The sequence below is a fragment of the Buteo buteo genome, chromosome 6 (assembly GCF_964188355.1).
Source record: "Buteo buteo chromosome 6, bButBut1.hap1.1, whole genome shotgun sequence".
Classification (NCBI taxonomy): Eukaryota; Metazoa; Chordata; class Aves; order Accipitriformes; family Accipitridae; genus Buteo; species Buteo buteo.
The window spans coordinates 7,528,348-7,550,651 of record NC_134176.1 but is presented as its reverse complement, the minus strand read 5'-3'; positions in this window follow the sequence as shown (position 1 = coordinate 7,550,651).

Below are 22,304 nucleotides of genomic sequence, written 5' to 3'. Positions count from 1 at the left end.
TCCTACAGAGATGGTCAATGCCCCAAGCCTGTCAGTGTTTAAGAGGCATTTGGACAACACCCTTAACAACACGCTTTAACTTTTGTTCAGCCTTTTGGTCAGGCAGTTGGACTAGATGATCGTTGTAGGTCCCTTCCAACTGAAATACTCTATTCTATTCTATTGTATTCTATTCTATCCTATCTTTCAAATATTAATGCCATGTTGATAAAGGCCAAAGCCAATAATTCCTCTGTTAGATACCTTTGATATGGAATTATCCTGCAGAGGGTATAGATGAGGGTGAGCTAGTACTATGACTTTCCCAAAAGCACGGAAAACTAAAGATGGGTGGAAGCCTGATGTTCTCTTCTTTATGCTGCAGTGAAGGCTCCAAGTTGCCAAGAGTTGGTCAAATCTGCCCAGATAGAAGATTTCTCCATCAAGGGTGAAAGATGATGTCCTGATACAGCTTTCAGCCATGACATTCACTGCTTACTAGGGACAACTTGTGTTTTATCCTAATTTTCAGCTGCTCAAACGTCCATAGGAGACTGCAAACATCTGAACTGCTCATGTCTAAGCCAAAACTCTAAGATCTGAATGCAAGAGTGGGGCTGACCCTGGCGGTCTAACGTGATCACTTCCATCAGTTACACCTTTTTCCTTTCCTCGTGTACCTGTTACTTGTCTCTAACATTGGTCTGGAACTGCTTGTCTAGAAATACCAGCATGGGTAGGACTTCACAGTGAGATAATTCTTAAATCGCTCAACTTTTACAGTGAAACATGCTAAATAATCAGAAACGCCACCATGCTACAGATGTATGTTTTCATCATTATTTTTCCTTCCTCCATTTCTAAATACACAGATCAGTTTGATGTTCATAAAAACAGGAGGCAAAATGCAAGACTGTGTCCTTGGATGCATCTCTGTGGATCCTGGAGCCTGGCTGCCGGTGCCAGATGGACTCTGTGCGCAGCACCCCATTCAGCTCTGCCAACATATTTCTTGCTCCCCACTAACTTATGATGTCACTTGGAGCAAAACTCATCTCAATATCTTACTTTTATTATGGTAACTGTGTTGCGAAGCTGAAAATAAAAGCAGCGGTACCCTGGCTTCTCAGCTGGTATAAAAAGGAGAGCTGCATCAGTTTATGCCAGCTGAGGATGTGGTTCAAGCTGTTTGGGGAGTTTGGGTTTGGGTTTTTTTCCTTGCAAGCTGTTTGCTGTAATCTCAAGGACATTAGAAAAATGTTAACATCAGCCAGTTGGGGGCGGGAGTGAAAAAACCCTGAAAATTTAATATAGTTGCAGAGCACTTTTTGTTTTTTCCATTAGCTGATATTCTCAGGTTACCAGAAAGGAATTCATTGCACTTCTCCACATTCACTGCTAGTGAAACAAGAGATTGAAAGATTTTAGAATAAATGGCCAGGCTGAAAACTAGCAGTGCTTGTGCTGGGGTTTGGGCTAGGGCCTTTACAAATTCAAGGCTGATTAGGCATCTCTTTCCTGGTCCTCGGCAATAAGACTAGGAAGTATGGGAAATGTGTTGTCTTCAGCTTGCCACTGCTGGCTTGCTCCTATAGCTATACATCACACAAAGGACTGACAAGCTCAAAATGTCCATGTCAATCTGCAGCTGCCTTTAATCATATACAGATTTATGAGACACCCCTTATACCCCCTGTGGAGATCTAGAAACCGTGCTTTGTTTTGACTTGACATATATTTTTCCATTTAAGATTAAGAAGTATGAGCCCTATTAGACTGCATTGCAGCTATGAAGCAGAAGGGGTAAAGCTCTGTCTGAAATGGAGGAAATGATGATGTAATTTTGAACCGTTAAGGACTGAAGGGATTAAAAGATTTGGAGTAGGATTTGGAAAGTCTCTGGTGTTGCGTACAGTAGGGCTATATTGCCTGCCTCACCATCTGGACAGAGAAGGCCTTTTTCCTATTTACTGGTTTGGGGGTTGTTGTTATAGCTGTGCAGCTCATGAGCACCACTGCACTTAATACTCCATCATCATTTCCATCATAAACCCTTTTTTCCCTTGAGGGACTACAACGTCACAGTAAATATTTGCTGCAGGGTAAAGCTTGCCACTAAGGTCTGTTCTCAGGCCTAAGAGCAGCGGGGGCACGAGGCAGCATCAGGCTTGGAAGCTTTCCACCTTATAGTAACATTACACTTACCTCATTTTCTAAAATGAACATTTCTAGCCATTATCAACAACCATGGACCAAAGGCTGATGCTCCTTTTCCATCAGTTTGGACAGCTTGCTGTCCAGTCCGTGCAAGGATTTATAACCTGACCAGTTTGGTGGTAGGACATGTGCCCTGGGTGATCCTGGCCAGCCACGTCTCGCATGAGGGGGTAGGTAAAACCTCGGCAGGCTCAGCAGCACGCTGGCTCAGCAGCGCTGGTGACTCCAGGCAGCTGGCCTCTTGACTCAGTTGCGTGCTCTCTGATGCACCAGGCAGGAGCTGTGTGGAGAAGGAAGTGGCTGGTTTTCCTCAGCCTCCCCTCAGCCATTCTGCTCTTACAAAAGAGGTCCAAGAGAACAGGCATGAAGTCATCGCATGCTATAGAAATTACGCTATTGTTCTGCACTGCTGAAGTCCTATAGCTGGTCCTTGCAGCAGTTCAATACTATTTGGGATCTCACTAGTTGTTTCCATTAAGAGAAGAATTTCACTTTAATTTTTTTTAACTCCATAATCAAAACCTCTTTATGAACTCAACTACTCTTTATTAACCAAATCTAGTTTCTCTGAGCAGAGCAGGAATCGAATAACATGTGGGGCAACACCTGGTCCTATTGCAAACAACAGCTCACCCGTATTCTCTCATTATTTTCTCAAGGTTGTGCTCTAAGCACACCTCCGGCAGCAGCTCAGGTCCCTTGCCCACTCTTCTTCTCCTGTCATGTACAGACACACAGTCTCAATCAGAGCTGTACGCTGTCCTGCTTGTATTGTGAGAAATGCCTTTGTTAAGTTTTTCAGGGAAATTTGAATTTTCCAGTTACAAATATGTCCATATCAAGTACATGTCATGGATATCGAGCTAAGAATAAGTTAACAAATGGCAAGACAATAAATTATTTCTTAGTCTCTTAGAGCAGAAGTGATAGTTTGACAAGTGTTCTTGCCAGGCTTTAAAGGATGAACAAACCCCATCAACACTCTAAACACATGGAAAGTAAGTATACATGCAAAAAAAGCGGGCATATCCCCTAGTAAAAATCTGACTGAGCAACTGCATTGCGAATATATTTTTAACGCCTGTTCTGTAATTACTCTGCTATATGGAAACACAGCATGAATCTGTGGTCTGCTTCTATTAGTTTTAATCACAAAGTGAGCAAATAAAATCAGCCATTTAGACATGCTGAAATAAATTTAAGGGCCTGATAAATTTGCAAGAGCAATCACAGTTGCAAATCAAAAGTTATTTAAAAATCAAAGTGTGTCAGTCTAATTCAAGAGGCCTCTCTTTCTTTCAAGACCTGCTTTCTTATCTGCCTCCAAAGTCAGAAAAAATTGAGTGTAATATGCTCTGATAAGAACTTTCACGAGTTCCTTATCTGAACAGAAGTAGCACAGGGACTGTCTCACTAAGGTGACTGTAAATCAAAAATGAAACAACAGTTTTAGTGGAGCCTCTGGGATTTAAATCAGCTGAAGACCGGGCCATACTGTTATAGCATACAAGCTGGCCATAAAGACAGCGTTAAATGAATCTTAAAAACTTTAAAGGAGATCCAATTTAATTTCAGAAATAGTCTGTGATTTACAGGATTCATATTCCTGTATTATTTTTATTATTATTTTATTACATGGTTCATCCAGGGTCAACTGAGACTCCAGAGCTCTCCATAGCTGAGTTGTGCCTGTTGCAGTGGTTAATGCAAGACCTAGCACTGAGGAAGGGAAGTCATTCCTATCTGTCCCATACCCGGGCATACATTTAGGCTGGGAAGTGCAGTGCTGCTTGGTAGGGAAGAGGGTATAGCACTGTGCTGCAGCTGGGCAGGGCTGGGGATAACTTCTCTAGAGCATGGCAACCTTCATGGGTCCCAACAGGAGCATTTTAGGGGTTGCCCAGAAAGAACTGTTTTCAGCAGCATGAAATACTCCTACCTTTACTTTCCAGTGACTACGCTGGGGGGGCACAAGAATTTGGGAGGGGACACAGCTGGGACAGCTGACCCAAACTGACCCAAGGGATATTCCAGACCATATGATGTCATGCTCAGCATATAAAGCTGGGGGAAGAAAAAGGAAGCGGGGAGACGTTCGGAGTGATGGCATTTGTCTTCCCAAGTAACTGTTACGCATGATGGAGCCCTGCTTTCCTGGAGATGGCTGAACACCTGCCTGCCCATGGGAAGTGGGGAATGAATTCCTTGTTTTGCTTTGCTTGCATGCGCGGCTTTTGCCTTGCCTATTAAACTGTCTTTATCTCAGCCCACGAGTTTTCTCACTTTTACCCTTCCGATTCTCTCCCCCATCCCACTGGCGAGGGAGTGAGTGAGCGGCTGTGCAGGGCTTAGTTGCTGGCTGGGGCTAAACCATGACAGTCCTTTTTGGTGCCCAGCGTGGGGCTCGAAGGGTTCAAGATAACAACAGGTTTGACTGGAATGTGCTAGATCGAATTTAAAGCTATTACTGCTGTTTAGCTATTAATCGGCAGGCTTCTGTTCTTGCCATGGGGCTTGCTTGCCTTACTGTATATTAGAGTCTAGTGCTCGTTAGTGGCTGCTTTTTCTTTTGCTGCTTGCTGTACTGCTGTACCACTTATCAACTTACTCTGCTGTGCCTGGGAACATTTTGATAACAGCAATGGCGATGCGCCTGGGCTGACAGATGGCCAGGGCATCGTTGCTGTTTCTGTGCTGCTGTACTGGACAGGCTGGAATGCCAATGTGAACTCGAGTCAAAGGGACCTTGACCTGTGGATGAGTCCACGCAGCAGCAGGACACCCCGAAGCATCTGTGGTCATGAATATGTCCACACCAGAGCAGGTACATCTCAAAGTGTCTGTGGTCGTGGTTATGTCTGTGCTACTGCAGGTACATCTCTGAAGGGATTGTGGCCCAAGGATAAGTCCACGCTGGAGAAGGTACACCTTGAAGCATCTGTGGCTGTGCAAGAGGTCGTGCTGAAGCACCTCAAAGCGTGTGGCCATGGAAAAGCCCATGACAGAGCAGGTACACCCCTGGAGGGACTGCAGCCATAGGTAAGGCCATGTTGGAGCAGGTTCACTCCTGAAGGCAACTGTGGTGGTGAGTAAGACCACGCTGGAGCAGGTATATCTCTGAAGGCATTGTGGCCCATAGAGAAGGCCATGCTGGAACAGAGGCACCTCAGAGCTACTGTGGCTGTGGATAAGTCTATGCCGCAGCAGGTATACCCCTGAAGAGACCGAGGCTCATCAATAAGGCTCGACTTGGAGTAGGTACACCCCTAAGGGACTGCAGCCTGTGGATAAGTCCCAGCCAGAGCAGGGGCAAGGGGAAGAGCTCACTGCAATGTTAAACCCTATAGTCTGGTCCAAAGGGACCAGGGATGGAGATTGTAATGGAAATATCTTTAAATTGTTGTAACCTGGAATCTGAGTTGCATGTTATGGGAGTTACTATAGCAAGTACCCCTTATTGCTAGCCAGGCTAGGAGCAAGGGGAGGAGTTCACCGAAATGCTAAACCCTATAACCTGGCCCAAATGGAACAGGGCTGGAGATTGTAATGGATATACCTTTAAATTGTTGTAACCCATGATTTCAGTTGCATGTTACAGGAATTACTATAGCAGGAACCGCCTGAACTAATGGAGGACAAGCCTTACAAGAAGCAGTGCAAATGCAGCAGTGACCTGACCTGAGCTGGCTTTGGTGCCCAATAACTCCACGCAACACACCACCTCTCCTGCCCTGAGTGACCACCATAACAGACAGATACCAAAGTCATGGACTAAATGAACTCAGTGTACATTTTGTGGACATTTTACAGGGGTGGTCCATAGACTGGGGGGAATGATATCTGTGTATTATATCAAGGAATGGGAAGGGGGTGGTAAGTAATGAGAATGTATTGGATAGTGTGGGACCTGAGCATGACATAAATGGTATGGAATAAGGGTGGAGAATGTGCTGGTTTGGGCTGGGATTGAGTTAATTTTCTTCATAGAAGCTAGTGTGAGGCTACGTTTTGGATTTGTGCTGAAAACAGTCTTGATAATACAGGGATGTTTTCCTTGCTGCTGAGCAGTACTTACACTGAGTCAAGGCCTTTTCTGCTTCTCACCCCACCAGTGAGTAGGCTGGGGGTGCAGAAGAAGTTGGGAGGGGACACAGCTGAGACAGCTGACCCCAGCTGACCACAGGGGATATTCCAGACCATACGATGTCATGCTCTGCATATAAAGCTAGGGGAAGAAGAAGGAAGGGGGAGGACGTTTGGAGTGATGGCATTTGTCTTCCCAAGTAACTGTTACATCTGCCTTTGCTTTGCCTATTAAACTGTCTTTATCTCAACCCGGGAGTTTTCTCACTTTTACGCTTCCGATTCTCTCCCCCATCCCACTGGGGTGGGGGTGGTAAGAGAGTGGCTGCGTGGTGCTTAGTTGCCAGCTGTGGTTAAACCACGACATCCTGCTCGGTTCCTGAGATACTACTCTGTGGTAACAGAAAATAATCCTATGTAAGCTAGAGGACAGCTTGTGGACATTGTCCCACATTTCTGCTTGGATTCATATGAATCTGGTGTTCATCTTAATTAAAAAAAGGACTGGGTGACACAAGTACACACATGGATATGGTATTCTTATTTGCAAAGGCCAGAAAACCATAATTCCCCAGAATAAAAATATTGGACCAAATCCAAGAGTCCTCTTTGCTCAAAAATATTCCACAAAGACAAAGACAGTGTCTATCGAGGGATCACAAGCCATAACCCTTAGCAAAGCTGAAATAATATGGCAAAGTAGTTTTATAGGCTGCCCCACTGTACACAGGGAATAAATGTACACAACCAAAACCAATATTGCTTGCCAGTGGCTGAGAGCCAGAGAAGATATAGTTTTGACTCTTTTTTTTTTCTCTTTTTCTTTCTGTCCCATCTTCAGAGCAATTACAGATAGCCATCCAGCAGAAGATTTCAGTGCTCACACTGAGTTCTGCAGCCTTTTTGCAGATCTGCTGTGCTCATTACGGGTAGGAGAAAGAATGGTGGAAAAGTATCTTAAGCTGCTTTTGATACTTTGAAAAGTATCTCAAGATACCTTGTCATAAGTGGTGCTTTCATGATTATAAGCAGCAGTTGACTGGTAGGCTGAAAACAACAACCTGTTTTACCCAGACTATATTTTTGACCCACAGTTGTCACCTGGATAGATATATTGCACCATCAGCTAGTCCTTATGCCTGGAAAGGGTTTGGTCCCTCCTTCCCTGAGCCCTGATGGACTGGTGGACTTTTGCCATTAAGCTGGGGGGAAGCTCCTCTTCAATTCCAGATGCATGAAATTAAATCTGTAAGTTCTGGTCAGTATTGCCATTGCTGGCTTTCACAGGGTTGTTTAAAAGGGCTTTTTCCCATTGTTTTTCCAAGGACCTGCCCAAAAATGTTTCCATCCAAACCACCATCACGCAAGACTCCAGCAGAGGAGCAAAGAACAATAGCACACAAGGTTCCAAGTTCAATAGCAATTTCAAGGATTTCAGCTGTCACAGTTAATTAGTGGCAGTTTCTCTCAGGCCTCCTTTGCTTAACCCCTGAAGGACAAGGCTTGGAAAACTGCTGGTTGAGAGGGCAAAAGAGGTCAAAAGACCAGTTTTGTAGCAGCCAGGAATTATTAAGAAAGCAAAACTAAAAAATGGAATGTGTTGTGAAGTGAAAATTTCAGACAAAATGAGGTTCAACTTCTATTTCCACTTTTGCTAAAGAAAGAGGCATGAGCCTTGAGGGTGGGGTCCAGAGTCTGGATTTTGGGCAGGGTTATTTTAGAAAGCTGAACAGAGTCCAACTGTTGTTCTAGGGCAAGCACTTCCCAACTTTAGGGTATTTAAAAAAAAAAAAATCTGGATCCTGATCTGAAATCTGTGGCTTGGGCTTGTTTCTAAACATTTCTTTTTCTTGCAAAAAAAAAAAAAAAAAAAAAGGCATCATATGGTAAGCCACTGCAGAAAAACACTGGAGCTCTGCTTCCTTACAGGAAACTACCTTGGCATGCCTTCCCTTCCAAAAGGTGTGGTGTGTTTGCTAGATACAAGACTGAAAGCCAGAAAAATTGGAAAATTCGATGTTCCCAAACACGGATGCACAAACCACTTCTAAATGACACACCGGAGTAGTTCCCGACTCCTCTTTGTGAAGACCCCTGGCATCCTGAGCAAGCACCTCCAGCTGAGGGAAGAAGTTCTTCCCCAGCAGCTACCAACCCACACCATGAGGACTGTTGGCGTGTTGCGCTCACCATTTCCGAAATAATAAGGCCCGGGACACAAGACCCTTGCCCCAGTCCATAGCAGGTCTCATGACAAGGGCCAATGCCCATCAGGTGGACTGACACAGGACAAGCATCACCGGTGCCAGCCCAGGTCTCATGAGAGGGCGACGTCCCCGTGGTTGGATCAGGTGGTCATGGGGATGCCCCTTATTTCAGGTCTTATCACACAGTGCACACGTCAGGATTAAAAATTGTCCCCTGACGCAGCCAGGGGAGCTGTGAAAGCTTGAGGGGGGGGTCAAATGGGGGCATACACGTCACAGGGAAAGACACAGGATTTCAACCTGCAATATGAGAAAGACCATATTTTACGGGAGGTTATGGGTTTCCCCCATGCCCACACACACCCCTCGGGGGCAGAAGCAGCAGCCCTGCACCCAGGATCAGTACAGTTCTCTGGCACAGCAAGATTGGTGGCTTGAGTCCTGGTTTGTCACCCACCAGAGCGGGTTCAGGTGAGTCCCTTTGCCCGAGATGTGAAACGGGACGTCTTGCTCTGCTGTGCGTGCAGCACGTCGGAGCAGGAATCCATCAATCCGCACAGCACTGGCTCCTAGCCCAGCTTGGTTTTGTCCTGGACACGCATAAAAGCAACTTTCCTGCACCTCCCCAGGGTCTCAGGGCCGGCGGTGCCCAGTCTTTGCTGACCCCATACAACACGGCACTTTGCTCCCGCTGCCTCCATTTTAATGTGGTCACATCTTGCGAGCGTGAATGGTGTCACAGATGGGAAAAGACCAAAATTAGGGGTTGTCCTGCAGGACACAGCAAAGGTAGCTCAGTAGAAATCAAGGGTCCATTCAGAAAATCTGCACTTTGATGTTACCTGAGATACATCGTTTGTAGTTGCTGGTGGTATTCCTAAGCCTTCTGTCCATCTTGCAAACAGCAACAGCTGAAGCGTGAGTAAATCCTCCAGTACCTCTCCAGAGAAAACAAGAGGCCCCCACATTCAAGGAGAATGCTCGTCACAGTCTCTCCGTGACAGCTCAGCATTTGATATGAATGAGGGGGGAAGCTGGCAGCAGGTGGAGATCTTCAGGCTAATTACCTTGAATAATTTGCCTGCAGGTGCTGTGCAGGTGGTCTGAGCCCTTAGGCGTTGACCTAGGAAAAGCGATGGGAATCCTGCATCTGCCACTGCTCCCGTCTGAGCTGCAGGCCTGGGATGCTGAAAAATTCCAGATTCCACATTTTTTAATCTACAGTTAACAGTTTAGGGTTGTTTCCCTAAAGGTTTCGAAAGAGGAGAAAAAAAGTTTGATCCCATGGAAAAGTTTAACTCTGTTCACTTTAGTAGCTTGCTACTTGTAGCTTTAAAACAACCTCAAAGTGGAGAACTTTCTTGCAGATTAGAAGAGCATTCAGCAGCTAAACCCAGTAGGCATTTAAAAAACAAACCAAAACACGCATTCTTTCCTGAGCCTGGCAAGGCAACTAGTGGGAGTCACACCCTCTTGAACAACTGCCCTCTGATGTTTTAAGATATTCTGGGGTTTTAGTTTGTTAGTGACAAACACTCATGAATGTGCTCAAATTCTTCTTCTCCAAACTGCTGACTTGAGGGCTACTGTGACTGCATTAAGGTTTACAGCGATTTAACAGCTCTTTATTTTAAGCGAAATTCTCAAGACGTTTGAACCTTGAGAGTCACAGTGGTTTCTAAGGTGAAGTAGTAATTTATATCAGTGAGAGCTAGACTCTTGGATTATCAGAAAAATCTCATATCTGGAAACAAATAAAAAATCTACACTGGTATTCTGTGCTTTGACATACAGGAATATGTTATGAAATAAGGTTACTAGTTTATGCTACATGCTCAGTTGGTTTCTAAAATCAGATACAAGTCTGTGATCAAGTTAGAGTTTTAGCACACATTTTTTAGTGTTGCATGTGCAATGCTTGGGTTTTATCCCAAGAAGCAATTGTAATCCTTTCCACACCCAGGGAACACGTTGGTCAAGACTCAGTGTAGGCTGATCCCAAATTTAGCAAGAAACTAAAGGCTTTGCTCACATGCTCAGGGCCAAACTTCTTGGGTGGGGGAGTAGAAAAATACTTCCTGGCGAGTTCTCATTCAGATTGCAGAAGATTCCTTTAAACCCAGCATGGATTGAGGCTGTGAATGTTCCTGCATGAATTTTAGGGTGAAGAAATTCAAAGTATTCAGAGTCTGCTTCAAAATTCACTTTTTTCACAGAAGTTGTCCTCTGGTACCAAAAGCTGAGATGCAACAAGAAGGTACAGAAAAGGATCAAAAAATATGACTGTTCAAAGAAGGAGAGAGCAGGAGTATTGAAACCAAAGGAATTCCAAGCTGTTCAGTATATCTGAAATTCATGTTCCTCCTTTACAACAGGGAACTTGTCTTACCATAAAAGAAATGATTATTTTAGCACCCTTTTTGTGATATAAGGGGCACCTTGTGCACACAGCGGGCTAGATCAGACCCAAGAGGTGATGGATTTTTATGTTCTTTGGAGAGGAGCTGAAAGCAAATGGGGTTTGCTTTTGGTGCGGTTACAGGACAATTCTGTAGCGTATAACTTTTTCAGTAATGAATATGTGGAGACCTGTAACTGCTAGTATATGTACCCGTGGGTGTCTTGTCACCTCCCTCGACCCGGATGGTTTCAGAGTGTTTCCACGAGGAGAATACATATGCTGAGTTGTAGTCAGATGCCACTTCACTGCCGTTCTGTTTATTTTTAGGAAATGCAAACTGATCCCCATGTGCCAGGACACGGTGGGATCAAACAGCAGGAGGCTGTTTCTTTGCTCACCCTTTAGGCCTTGTGCTCGCTACCACGCTGCCCCAAAGCTTTTGTTCTTTGTTCTTTTTCAGGATGTGCCTTATGTTTTCTTTATCCCTTGCTGTTCTTGCCCACTCTGCTCTATCAAATAGCATCAGCCCCTTTATTATAGGAAATAGAAATGTCCTGGGAATGTCTTGATATCCCTCTGGCCTCACAACTCATCTTTTAACCATTTGCCCTACGATCTGCTCTGTTTTTTTTCCAGCTGCCACTAATTAAAGGAGCTGTTTCCCATGAGAAGAGAAGACAGCAGTTATGCCACCACCGCTAACCTGAGACCAAACACACTCTTTGGGAGCCTGTTTCCCAGGGGAACAGCATGCTCTACCCATCTTCTCCTGCCTCTTGCTGGGTCCACACCAAGCAGAGAAAAAGGACCGTGGACAGATTACAAATGGCACAACCATAATCAGGCAGCCACTGTTTTTTGTCATGATGTTTTCATACCACGAGCTCAGTCTGAGCTCTCCTATACAAACCTCCTGGGGGATTTTAAATCTTCCTGCTTGTTTTTATTCCATCTGTCCTTTCAGAGAGTCCCTGAGGAATATTTATTCTTTCTTTGGAATCTGCTGTCTCTTTCATAAACTCTTTCTCACTTCTCCTATAAAAACCTATCCAGGACAGAAGTCCTTCCAGTTTCCAATTTAATTTTATTCCTGGGCAGTTTATACCCCATCGTTTCCATGCTGTGGTTGCGCCTTAACATGCGTAGCTCTTTTCCGTCCCTGGTGTTCTCCCCCACAATGTGTGAAAGGTAAATTATTTCTTTTCGGGGCTCCTCACATTTCTTTTTGTTTCAGATGGGCTGCCTTGAGCTTATCACAGACCACTTATAAAGAGTTTATGAGTTCCCTTTCAAAGACTTCGGCATGCGTCAGGATATCGGCCAGATATAACACACTGGACAAAAGACACGTACCACACAGCAGCCTTTTATTAGTGGATGGTGCATTTTCAAGCTGAAAGCCATCTCTTTAAATGAGTACAAGCCTTGTCTTACACTAAGGGCTGGGCTTTTCTTTTCCTGTCTTTTATATCCCCCACTACTTTTCCAGATCTAATAAGGAAAGCCCGGTTGAATCCACTGCAGCATTCGGAATGCCATCTCTTCATGCAAGCAATAGCCATCTTTTAAAATGATTAAGTTCAACTTTCCAGTGTTCAGTCAGAAACCGGTGCTGTCATCATCTTATTTCATAATAAGAGCTGGATGAAGGTCAGGGCTTGACTGCGGGTTTAATTATGCTTAGTTTATCCATTTCCTCAGTAGTGCAGAAAGCCTCTTCTCCTTTTGTTACTAGTAAGTGGTAGAGTCATTGCTTGATGAGCCTGTTTCTGCCAGAACCTGGACCAGTTTTAACACCTATACCTCTATGAGATCTGGAAATTAACTCCTGATTTCTTTTCAGAAAGTGTCTTAAACTGTTGTTTTCCCCCACTTAGAGGTACTGCCCTGTGCTGGCACTAGTCAGAGGACAATTCTGAGAATGTACTTGCACTCTACCTTTGTCTTCAGCCCTTCGCCCCTTCACACACACATCTATGACAGCCATGTTTTGCAGTCATGCCCCATTTTATAATACTCTGCTGTTTATCAGAAATGCTCAGTAGGCAAGCAGGAATCCATACTTGCTCCACAAAAGCCCAGATTCCCCGAACTTTTGTGCAGGTCTCAACCATGCTGCACTTTTCCTCTCTTGGAACTCTATCACAGGAGGAAGTTGTTAATGACTGTTTCTGTCCCTGGAGGTGAAAGGAGTCATGCATGGCAAATGAGGGGCATGTACCTGCCCTCCCAACCCTGAACCACATGTTAAAAAGGGAATTTCCACCAAATTGTTGCAAACACCTTTCCTCGCTCTGGCCTAATGAAATTCAGAGCGGTCAGTAATTCCTTTGCTACCTTGGCTACTCAGTCTTTGGGCTCAAACCCCAGACAGTCAGTTTTTAATCCCCATTTAAGCCCTTTTTGGACAGATTCCCCCATCACTGACACCAATCAAAGACTCGGTTTTGGATCCCTTGTTCTCTATCTGTTTTCACCCATCTATGTCCACTGCCTGTGCATGTTCCCAATGGTTGCATTCAGTTGCTAGCGTACCTCTTCTCCTGCTGTTTGACTGCCATGACCTAAACCCCCATGAGCTGACTCCGCAGCTTTGTGTCACCTCCTTCGCTAGCCCATGTTGGGGGATAAACTTATTCTGGGCACTTCTGAAATTCTGTTCTGTATTATTTTGTACAGTTAAAGGTTTTTCTGCAACCAGGATTTTTTTTTCTTTAATTGCAAAATGAAAGACTGTAACAGAACTATTTTTCCTCCTTTTTATGCCAGTGCAATTTTTCTTGTTTTATGGGGATTGAACAATGTTTCAAGTCACAGGCCACCAAATATGGCCTCTCAGCAGCAATACATTCAGAATTATCTACTTGCACCTTCTTCTGAACAGCTGCAAAGACCAAGTCATGTTCTGTAAACCATTTCCACAACCTCTTGGAGTGGCTTTTTTTTTTCTTTTGCTGATACTGAATGTCAAAGCCCACTTGTGAATTTATAAATAGGTCCATTGCCAATTCATCCTGGAAGACCTCAATGTGCCAGGAACATGCATTTCCTCCGCTTCTCTACCCTTTCAAGTAGGGCATCTCCCTTCGCTTCACTTCAAGCTTTTGATTCTTCCCAGGCCAGCTTAGGTTAGTGGCAAATGCCAAACTATATACCAAGGACTTGTACAAAGTCTAGCTAATTCAGCTTTTTTTTTTTTTTCCAATCTGGCAGTAAAACTTGCAGCAGCATCAAAGGTGGGCTACTTGGGTTCATGCTTAAAAACCCATCTGTGTTCATCCTTCCCAGTCAGCCTTTTAGACCATAATGTTGAGCTAAGCTGAAAAACCTCTGAGGACTCTTCCTCTCCCAGTGCAATTTTTCATTCTTTGAGAAAATAAAACCTCCCTTATTCACACTTCTCAGAGTTACTGATGGGTACAGGAAAGTGCTACAAATATCTTGTTTTAGCCAAATTCTCTAGCTGGCCCAGCTCCCACATCAAGAAGGCTGACTTTCACTGTCCTCTGTGACCCTTCCATCACCTTAGTCAGGCAATTTTTCAGCTCCCCAAAAGCAATTGCAGAATCAGGAATTAATATGCTGCATCATCATCTTCTGCATCATCAAGCACTATATAACTGGAGGAATATAACAAAATACATCAGTCTTTTTTCAGACTGTATTTTTAGGCTTTTTCAGATTACATCAATCTATTTTTAGACTAAATAACTAACCTCTTCACTCACCTTCCGCTAGTTAGTCCTGACAGCAGGAGGATTGTTGAAAGAGATGTATGTGGTCTATGTTGAGAAGTGAGTGCATAGGGCAGCCTCTCGTCCTCCATTCCAGCTGCCAGTACTCTTTGTGCTAAAGTTGCGCATGGGGAAAGGCCATAATGGAAACAGCGTATCTGGCCATAGCAAGGGGAGGAGAGGACCAGTAACCACCACGTTTCCTTCCACGTAAAGTTAAAGTAAAAAATGTAGCAGTTAGGTGAGTTTAAATGGGTGCTGCCATTCACTTGTCAAGAAGGACCACAGTGCTTCATAAGAACTGGTAGCTCCCATAATGCAGCATGATCTGAGATGAGATTGAGTTTTGGTTCAAAGTTTCAGTTTGCTTTTTGGAAGGAAAAAAAACCAAACCCAAACAACAACCCACTCTAAAGAAGTCAGTGATGCAGCTTTGTTATATGGTGTAAAATGTCTGAGCAGATGAAGTGATGGCATATTAAATGGTACTTTAGCATAGAACAAGCCATAGTGAGAAGGAGGAACTAGACGTGAAAGCCAGGCAAATCCACATGAGCAGCTTTGCACATGTGTTTAAATGGGGGCCCTTAATCATTAGAGCACTCCCTGGAGGGCAGAGGTGGATTGGTTTGTATCTTGTCATTTCTTCAGATGAAGGGATGGAGCTTGGGGTGGGAGTATGGGATAGTTATGTGTTAGGCAAACACAACATAAGCTTTAGTCAAATGTAAGCTATTTCACTCAGAAAGGAGGTAAAAGTGGATGAAATTTAATATCCAAGACATTACAGTAGATGTTAAAGTCCCTCTGGACTTCAGTCTCTCTGTTCATATATAGTCAAGGATTTTGTGTGTTAGAGCCAGTTTTTCCAGGGGAGCACCTTGCTTGAAAACCTTTTGGGTCTCCTACTCCTTTGGGACACAACCCAAACACTGCTTATCTGAACTTGTCCACTTTGCTGTTTTCTTTTTGAGAACCTGGCAGGGAACATATGACCCTGTGAAAGCATTGCGGGGTGTTGGTGCTTTCCCCATTCCTGTCACAGATAGCCTATTACATACCACCAAAAAAAAAAAAAAAAAAAAAATCTGTGCAAAGGGAGAAAAGCACTTTATAATTAAGACCCCTTAAATAGTTTTCCTGGCTCCATTTTACAAAATCTGAGTCACCCTGGCTCAAGTTGGAAGGAATCAGTGTTCAAACCTGCAGAGATATTATCTGCTTTTGAAATACTTAGGAAAACTCTCAGCCTTATTTGGAAAAGTGAAATCTGCTGTGGTAACCAAGGCCTTGATTTACTGGGAGGAGAGAGGGGTCCTAAACACCTTTGCCCTTTCAGATGAACTCCTGCTCCGTCTGTGTGGCACCCTGTGGGGATGCTGGCACCTCCGACACCTCATACTTGTTTCCAGAGCACCCCACAACTTCTCAGGCAAACCCCCCCAAGGGCTAAAGCCCTCTTTCCCCTATTAATGCGAGACCAGGTAACACAATGTCCTACATCAGTGGTATTACTACCCTACAGCCAGCATTCTCCCATGTCTCAGTCTCCAGCACATGGGACAGGACAAGAGCTGAACTGGCAGGTCACATGCGAGGATAAAGGACATTTGGGGTCTTCTGGCAGGGACAGGGCTGCAGTGGGGGAGTGTGCCTTTTTCTGGGACACCTTTGACCATGGGGGGGTTGTTGGTGGCAAGACCTCACCCTCCCTAGCAGCAGTGCCACCACCCTGCTTTTGGCTGGGGTCCCCAAACACCAGCGGTCCCCCAGCAGCGTAAGGTGCCAGCAGGATTATGGTGCTGGGTTCACGGGGCAGAATAGACCCCATGGTGCTGTGCTGTGACAGCAGGAAAGCCACCCTGGGCAGCCGGGGCTGGGAGCTGGCTGTGCCCACAAGAGCCGGCAGCGTGCGTAACAGTTCTGCAGGCAGAAGAGCGGCAGCGTATCACTTACATTTACACAGTCACCAGTAACACAAGACCTGGCAGCTCCTCAAAGATGAGCAGAGGTTTGGAAATCAAAGATATTTTTCATTCCCGAGCATTTCCATCATACCCACTGGGTGTCTTTGATCGTATTCTGCAAGCAGAATAAGGCAACCAGAAGTGTGTAAAAATGGTGGAAAAAACCCCACCCTCCTCAATTTGACAAAAATTTTTTACCATTTGCTAGAGGTTGGCTACCCCCACCTTAAAATGTGAGTTTCCTTCATTATAGAAATACTTTTTTTTTTCCTTTAAAAGCCAATGGAATGTGGACAATGAACAATTTCACATTTAGAAGCCAACTTTTCATCAGGGTTTATCCTTTTGATTTGGAAACTGGCTCATTTAAGCTGGAAAATTCTGTGAAATGTTGCAATAAAAGAGGCTCTATTTTTGCATTAGCTAAAATATGCACACACAGAAACCCAAGCAATACAAAAGCAAGCAAACAAAGAAGTGCCCAGCCCATAAGCTCCAAGTTGCTTAAAATTTCTTATTTCAAGTACAAATGCCACATAGATCCTTGCCATCTCTAATAATAATGCAAGCTGCCACCCAACAACAGCATAACATTTCCACTAGGCAGTATATTTTTCCCTGCAAAACATAACTTAGTGAATGTGGCTTCAGCTGCCTAAATGTCATCTCAGTCTGTTGCAATCTGCTGTAAACTTTCAAGATACTAGTCATATGTCATAAACTCACAACAGTTTCTGGATTTGCTTTAGGACTAAAATGTTCCTGGGCAAAAACAATTCACTAAGGAAGAAATCCTATCCTCTGTTTTTTTCCTGATTCCCTAGAAGTAGCTTCTCACTGATTTTTTCCCTCTTTCTTGCCTACTTCTATGCATGCTATTTTACTTTATAAATCAGATCCATCCCAGTTCCAGTGATCAGAAATGGGAGTATCCTGCTTTTCTGTATTGCAAAGCAGAGCAGTAATTGCACATACTGTTTGAGAAAAAAAAAGGAGAATCCAAATCCAGGATAGGCTTCTGGCCAAAGCAGCTCAGATTTTCCATCTCATTTGCAACTGAGACATGAAAAGCGCAGGTTAGGACTGGGCAGCAGCCTCCGACAGAAAAAGCCTTATTTCTGGCAAACTTCTTTCCAAAGTTTGTCCATGTGACTCAAGTTATGGGCTTTTAGACCAAATACAGTAAAACCAGGTACAAGGAGGACACATTCAGACATTGAAGGGTAGGGTAGGTTTTTTACATTCATATGAAGCCCACATTTACTTGCTAGCAGATATTTATAGAGCATGACTGTATGAACTCTGATCTACAGTCAAGAAGTGGGATAAGTTACATGAATTCAGTGCTGCCAGTTCAACATAATTTCCTTTCAACACCACGACCAAATTGCCTTGATTTTCACACCTGTAAAATGGGATAATACTTATCCCTTTTACAGGGGATAGTGTTATAAACGTTAGTTAAATTGTCTGGAGAAGCACTGACTTCAACTGCAAAATAACTTTATCTGTACTAGCTGATACTACACAGGAGGAGCTGAAATCTAAACCAGGAAAGTGAGGGAGAAAGGAAGCATAATTTCCTGTCAGTATGATGTACTCTGCAAGTGCAACTAAGAATACAAAACCGAGGGACCTTGGAAGAGAAAAGGTTTTTTCAGCCTGCTTTCCCCCCTTTCACCAGGTTGTGCTCATGCAACGCCACGGTCCTCAGTAAAGGCATTCCTCATTTACCCAGCGTGCGAAAAGAACCCAGTCCTTTCACCTAAAATCAATTTTCCTTAGATTCCGGAGCAGCTATGGTGCTATGTGCCAGCGACTCTCTCCTATCTCGCATGCCCATGCTGTGCGCAGTTGTCCCCTCTGGTTGCAGAATAAATTAGAGGAGCCACCGCAATACAGCTGAGAAAGCAATGGAAAATCCAGCCAGCCAGGAAGCTTTTTCTTCTTGATTTCTGTAAAGTTCTCCACGTTTGGCAAGCTTTGTAAACTCAGTAACGGGAACTGAAAAGGAAAAACCATCACGTACAATTTTTCTGTGGCTTGCAAAAATGAAATAAATCAAGAGATAAAACAGCAAGGCATCTGTGATACAAGATTTGGTTTGTGAATGTTTAAAGCATTTAATCTATGTCCCTCTGGCTTCCAATTCTGGTTGCTGGGACTTTACTATTTTACCTATTTTGGAAGGTATAATCACTTAAATCTCAAGAATTTTCTGGCTGTGTTCCATATTCCCCTTTGCATGACTTGACTTGGATAAATCTCCATTACGCCGTCCATCTGTCCCTCTTTTCTGCCTTCTAATTTATCATCTGAAAATTTTCCACGTGACACCGGTGAAGTCCCCGACGTCACCAGCGGGGCCTTCCGTGCCGCCTTGTTATTCCCCCCGTTTTTCTGCCTCATCAGCGTCAGGCCAGGTGTCTCTACGTGAGCCACAGTCACTCCGCTCAGGCAGACAGGCACCCCCATACCCCCCCATCCAAGGGGCAGCCACGAGGTGGGCTTCCCGTTGCCACCACGCTCCTGTCCGTCCGTCCACCGTGCCGTAGCGCATCCCCTTTCCCACCTCTTCACCCGGAGCGATGACAAGTAGCGTAGCTTAGGTTAACGTGGGAGACCTGGGGAGCCACCACAACCCCAGCGTGAGGCTGAGATTTTACCAACAGCCCCCAGCCCTGGCAGTCTGCACAGAGGAGACAAGCAAAGGGTGAAAGAGAGGTCAGCAAACAGCCTGGCGTGTATTTGCGAATCGGTGGAAGACCTGAAAATAGACCCTGCTGCCTCGCCTTATTCAGTCCCACCCGGACTCCTCTCTGTCTCCAAATTCTAGTGATCCCAGGGGTCGTGCAGGGATCCCTGCTCCCAGTAGGTCCCCGTCGTGCCCATTGTTAGATCCTGGCTGCGGCTGCTTAATTCTCATTAAATAGCCAAGTTCCTTTTAATCTTCTTCCAAAACAAGGAGCTTAAGCCTTACAACAACATCTCCTAGGAACTTTCAGCTCTCCTTTGGGGAGATATTTCTTTCTGTTGAAGGGAAAATTTCCCAATAGCTCTCTTCTGCTGCCAGGCAGCAAGACCAGAGGCAGCGCCGTGCCGCTCCCTCACCATTTCCTAAGGGACTCACACATCCCAGGCTGTGCCCTCTACCTTTAGTTTCCCGTTCTCATTCCAGCCTGTCTGCTTGAATTCATTCAAAGGTGTAGGAAAAAAATCCTCTTGGGACAGTTTGTCCCACGCTGCACCCACCACCATAAAACCTCGGCTGCCGTACTACTGGTTCTTATCAGCCATCACACCTTAAAGTATAGAAGGTGTGTCTAATATTAGCCAGGAAACGTCGCAGTGAAGACCTGGACTTTTTCAGCTAATCGGTATTAATAACTTCCTATGTTTGAAGACAGCCCATAGGAAATGCAGCCTGACTCATCTACCCTGTAATTAGATGAACTCCTCGAAAAAGTGCAGGTGGCTGCACCATAAAGGCACATTAGCCAAGGTGCAGAATATGCATCTGACCAAAGGGCAGATAATAGCAGCAATAATTTCCTTCCACTGATATAATACAAAAAAGCAGTATTTCTTACAGATTTGGCATCTGGCTGAGGCTGGAAACTCAAGCAGTCATTTTCTTTCTCTTTCTTATCTCACTCAAGGGAAATCTGTAATATGCACAAAGACTTGATTTATTTTTTACACTCTCACAAATTACTGAAAAACAATTATGCAGTGAAATTTCATGAAAAACAGAAGATATGCAGGCCTATTTGCTACATAGTTTATACCTAGACTGTGATTCTTACCAAAGATATTTGTTTCCTGTGTTCTTTTTTCCTGCCAAGTTCAGCCATATATCACTTTTATGTATCTGAAGGCCACGGTGTAATGCAATATGAAGCTATGAATGGGATAAAGTTACATATTCTCCATTGATTTTCCATTGTATCCATTATCTTTAATGCTGGAATGCAAGTTAGTGCGAGGGCCGGAAGCCTCCGCACCTCCGCGCTGACTGCTGCCTTATGAAAACCATCCCCTGGGGGCAGATAAAATCAGCTGCAAGTTGCAGAGAGGAGACAGGAGTTCCCCAAAGTGTCCGGCTTAATGGGGCAGGCGGGTGGCTCTCACCCGTCTGTAGGAAAGAGAGAAGGAGAAGGTAGACTCGGGGAGGGGGACTTGAGAGGGGCTGGGGGGAAACCAGAGAAGGGCTGGAAGTGAAGGCAGGGGAAGGAGAAGAGAGACGGAGAGGAAGGGAGCACAACACAGCTGCCTCGAGGCTTCTTAGCAGTGGAGAAATGCTTTTTGCATGCGCAACAAAGGAGGAAAAGAAAAAGGTCTGTGGTCCGTGATGCTGTTCCCTGTTGGAGTGTCCCCCAGTCACCACCAGCGTGGCTGCCGGGGACAGCAGCTGGGCGGCAGCCGAGGCTGCTCAAAAGCCATTGCCCCCCAATCCTGGGTCTTGTGGAAAGCAAGCTGAGGGCTCGCTGCCACTGCTGCTCAGCCCCGTGGGTCAGGACGAGCAGGGAGGGTGTTTGCAGGCAGCACCGGAGCTTGCCACCATGGCAGCTCAAGCCAAAGCCTGAGCGTCGGTGCTCGGGAGCGAGGAAGATGAGTGGGACGGGAGGATGCAGCTGGAGGGGGAAAGCTGGACACTCAGGAGGCTTTTGCCGCCCAGAAGGGCCCAATTGCGCTGGGACTAGATGTTAACACTAGCTCTCTAACAAGCTTCTCAAATCGCATTTTTTAAGGCCGTGTGTTAACAGAAAACAACTGTTCAAATTTAGCAAGTTCCAGCACCACTTTCACCCTTGTTACATCTGGGCCGCGGGAGTAAGAAACACCACTGCCACTTAATTTTTCATTCCTCTCGCAAAGAGTTAGAGCGGTTAGTCATGCGAGTGGTCGCCTTGGACAATCCCACGCAAGCAATCCCAGCAGGATTCCTCCGTGTGTGACTAACTGCTCCTCCTGGGAGGCCAGAGCTTCCCATCGGGAAGGCAAAGGACTCCCCATTTTAGCAGCAGAGCTGTCTGTAATCTTAACTCCGCTGCTGCCCCTGTAATGTATTTTTAAGATCAAAATTCTTCTGCAGGACAAGTGACCCGTTCATCTTCATCTGGCCTTTATTGCTCTGGCTACTCTTGTTGACATCCGTGACTAATTCGTGATCTATGAAACTGAGCTGTGACCAATACAAAAAAATCTTTATTAAAACGCTGCCAGGTTGATCAGCAGGCGTTTCTTGGGAAAGCTGCTCAAGAAGAGCCGTCTCTGAGTAACTCCACGGGATGACATTTCTGGAATGAGCATCTCATCCCAGCTTACCCTGAAGCACATCAGCTCGCAGCCGCGGACGAGCCACCTTGCATCACCTCCAACCCTGGGGACAGAGCTTAGGGACCTTCGTGCAAACTTTCCTTCAGTTATTTGGCCTGCTAGCGACAAGGCTCGAGCCGACACAGAGCGAAACCTTTCCAGCTAGTGCAAGAAAAATCTAGTACCTTGTTTTGCTATTTTAGCAGGGGGAGAGCGTGAGCCAGGCTCCTTCCCGCCTGCCCCCCTCGCTATATGTGTGTGTATGTGCATGTGCAGCGCAGCAGGACCCCTTTTCTCATTTAAACAGCCAATTAAAGCCTACTTTGGCACTTAGCACATGACATCAACTTGCAGTACTTAAGCTGCCTAGCACAGTGTGAATTTAATTTGATAAAGG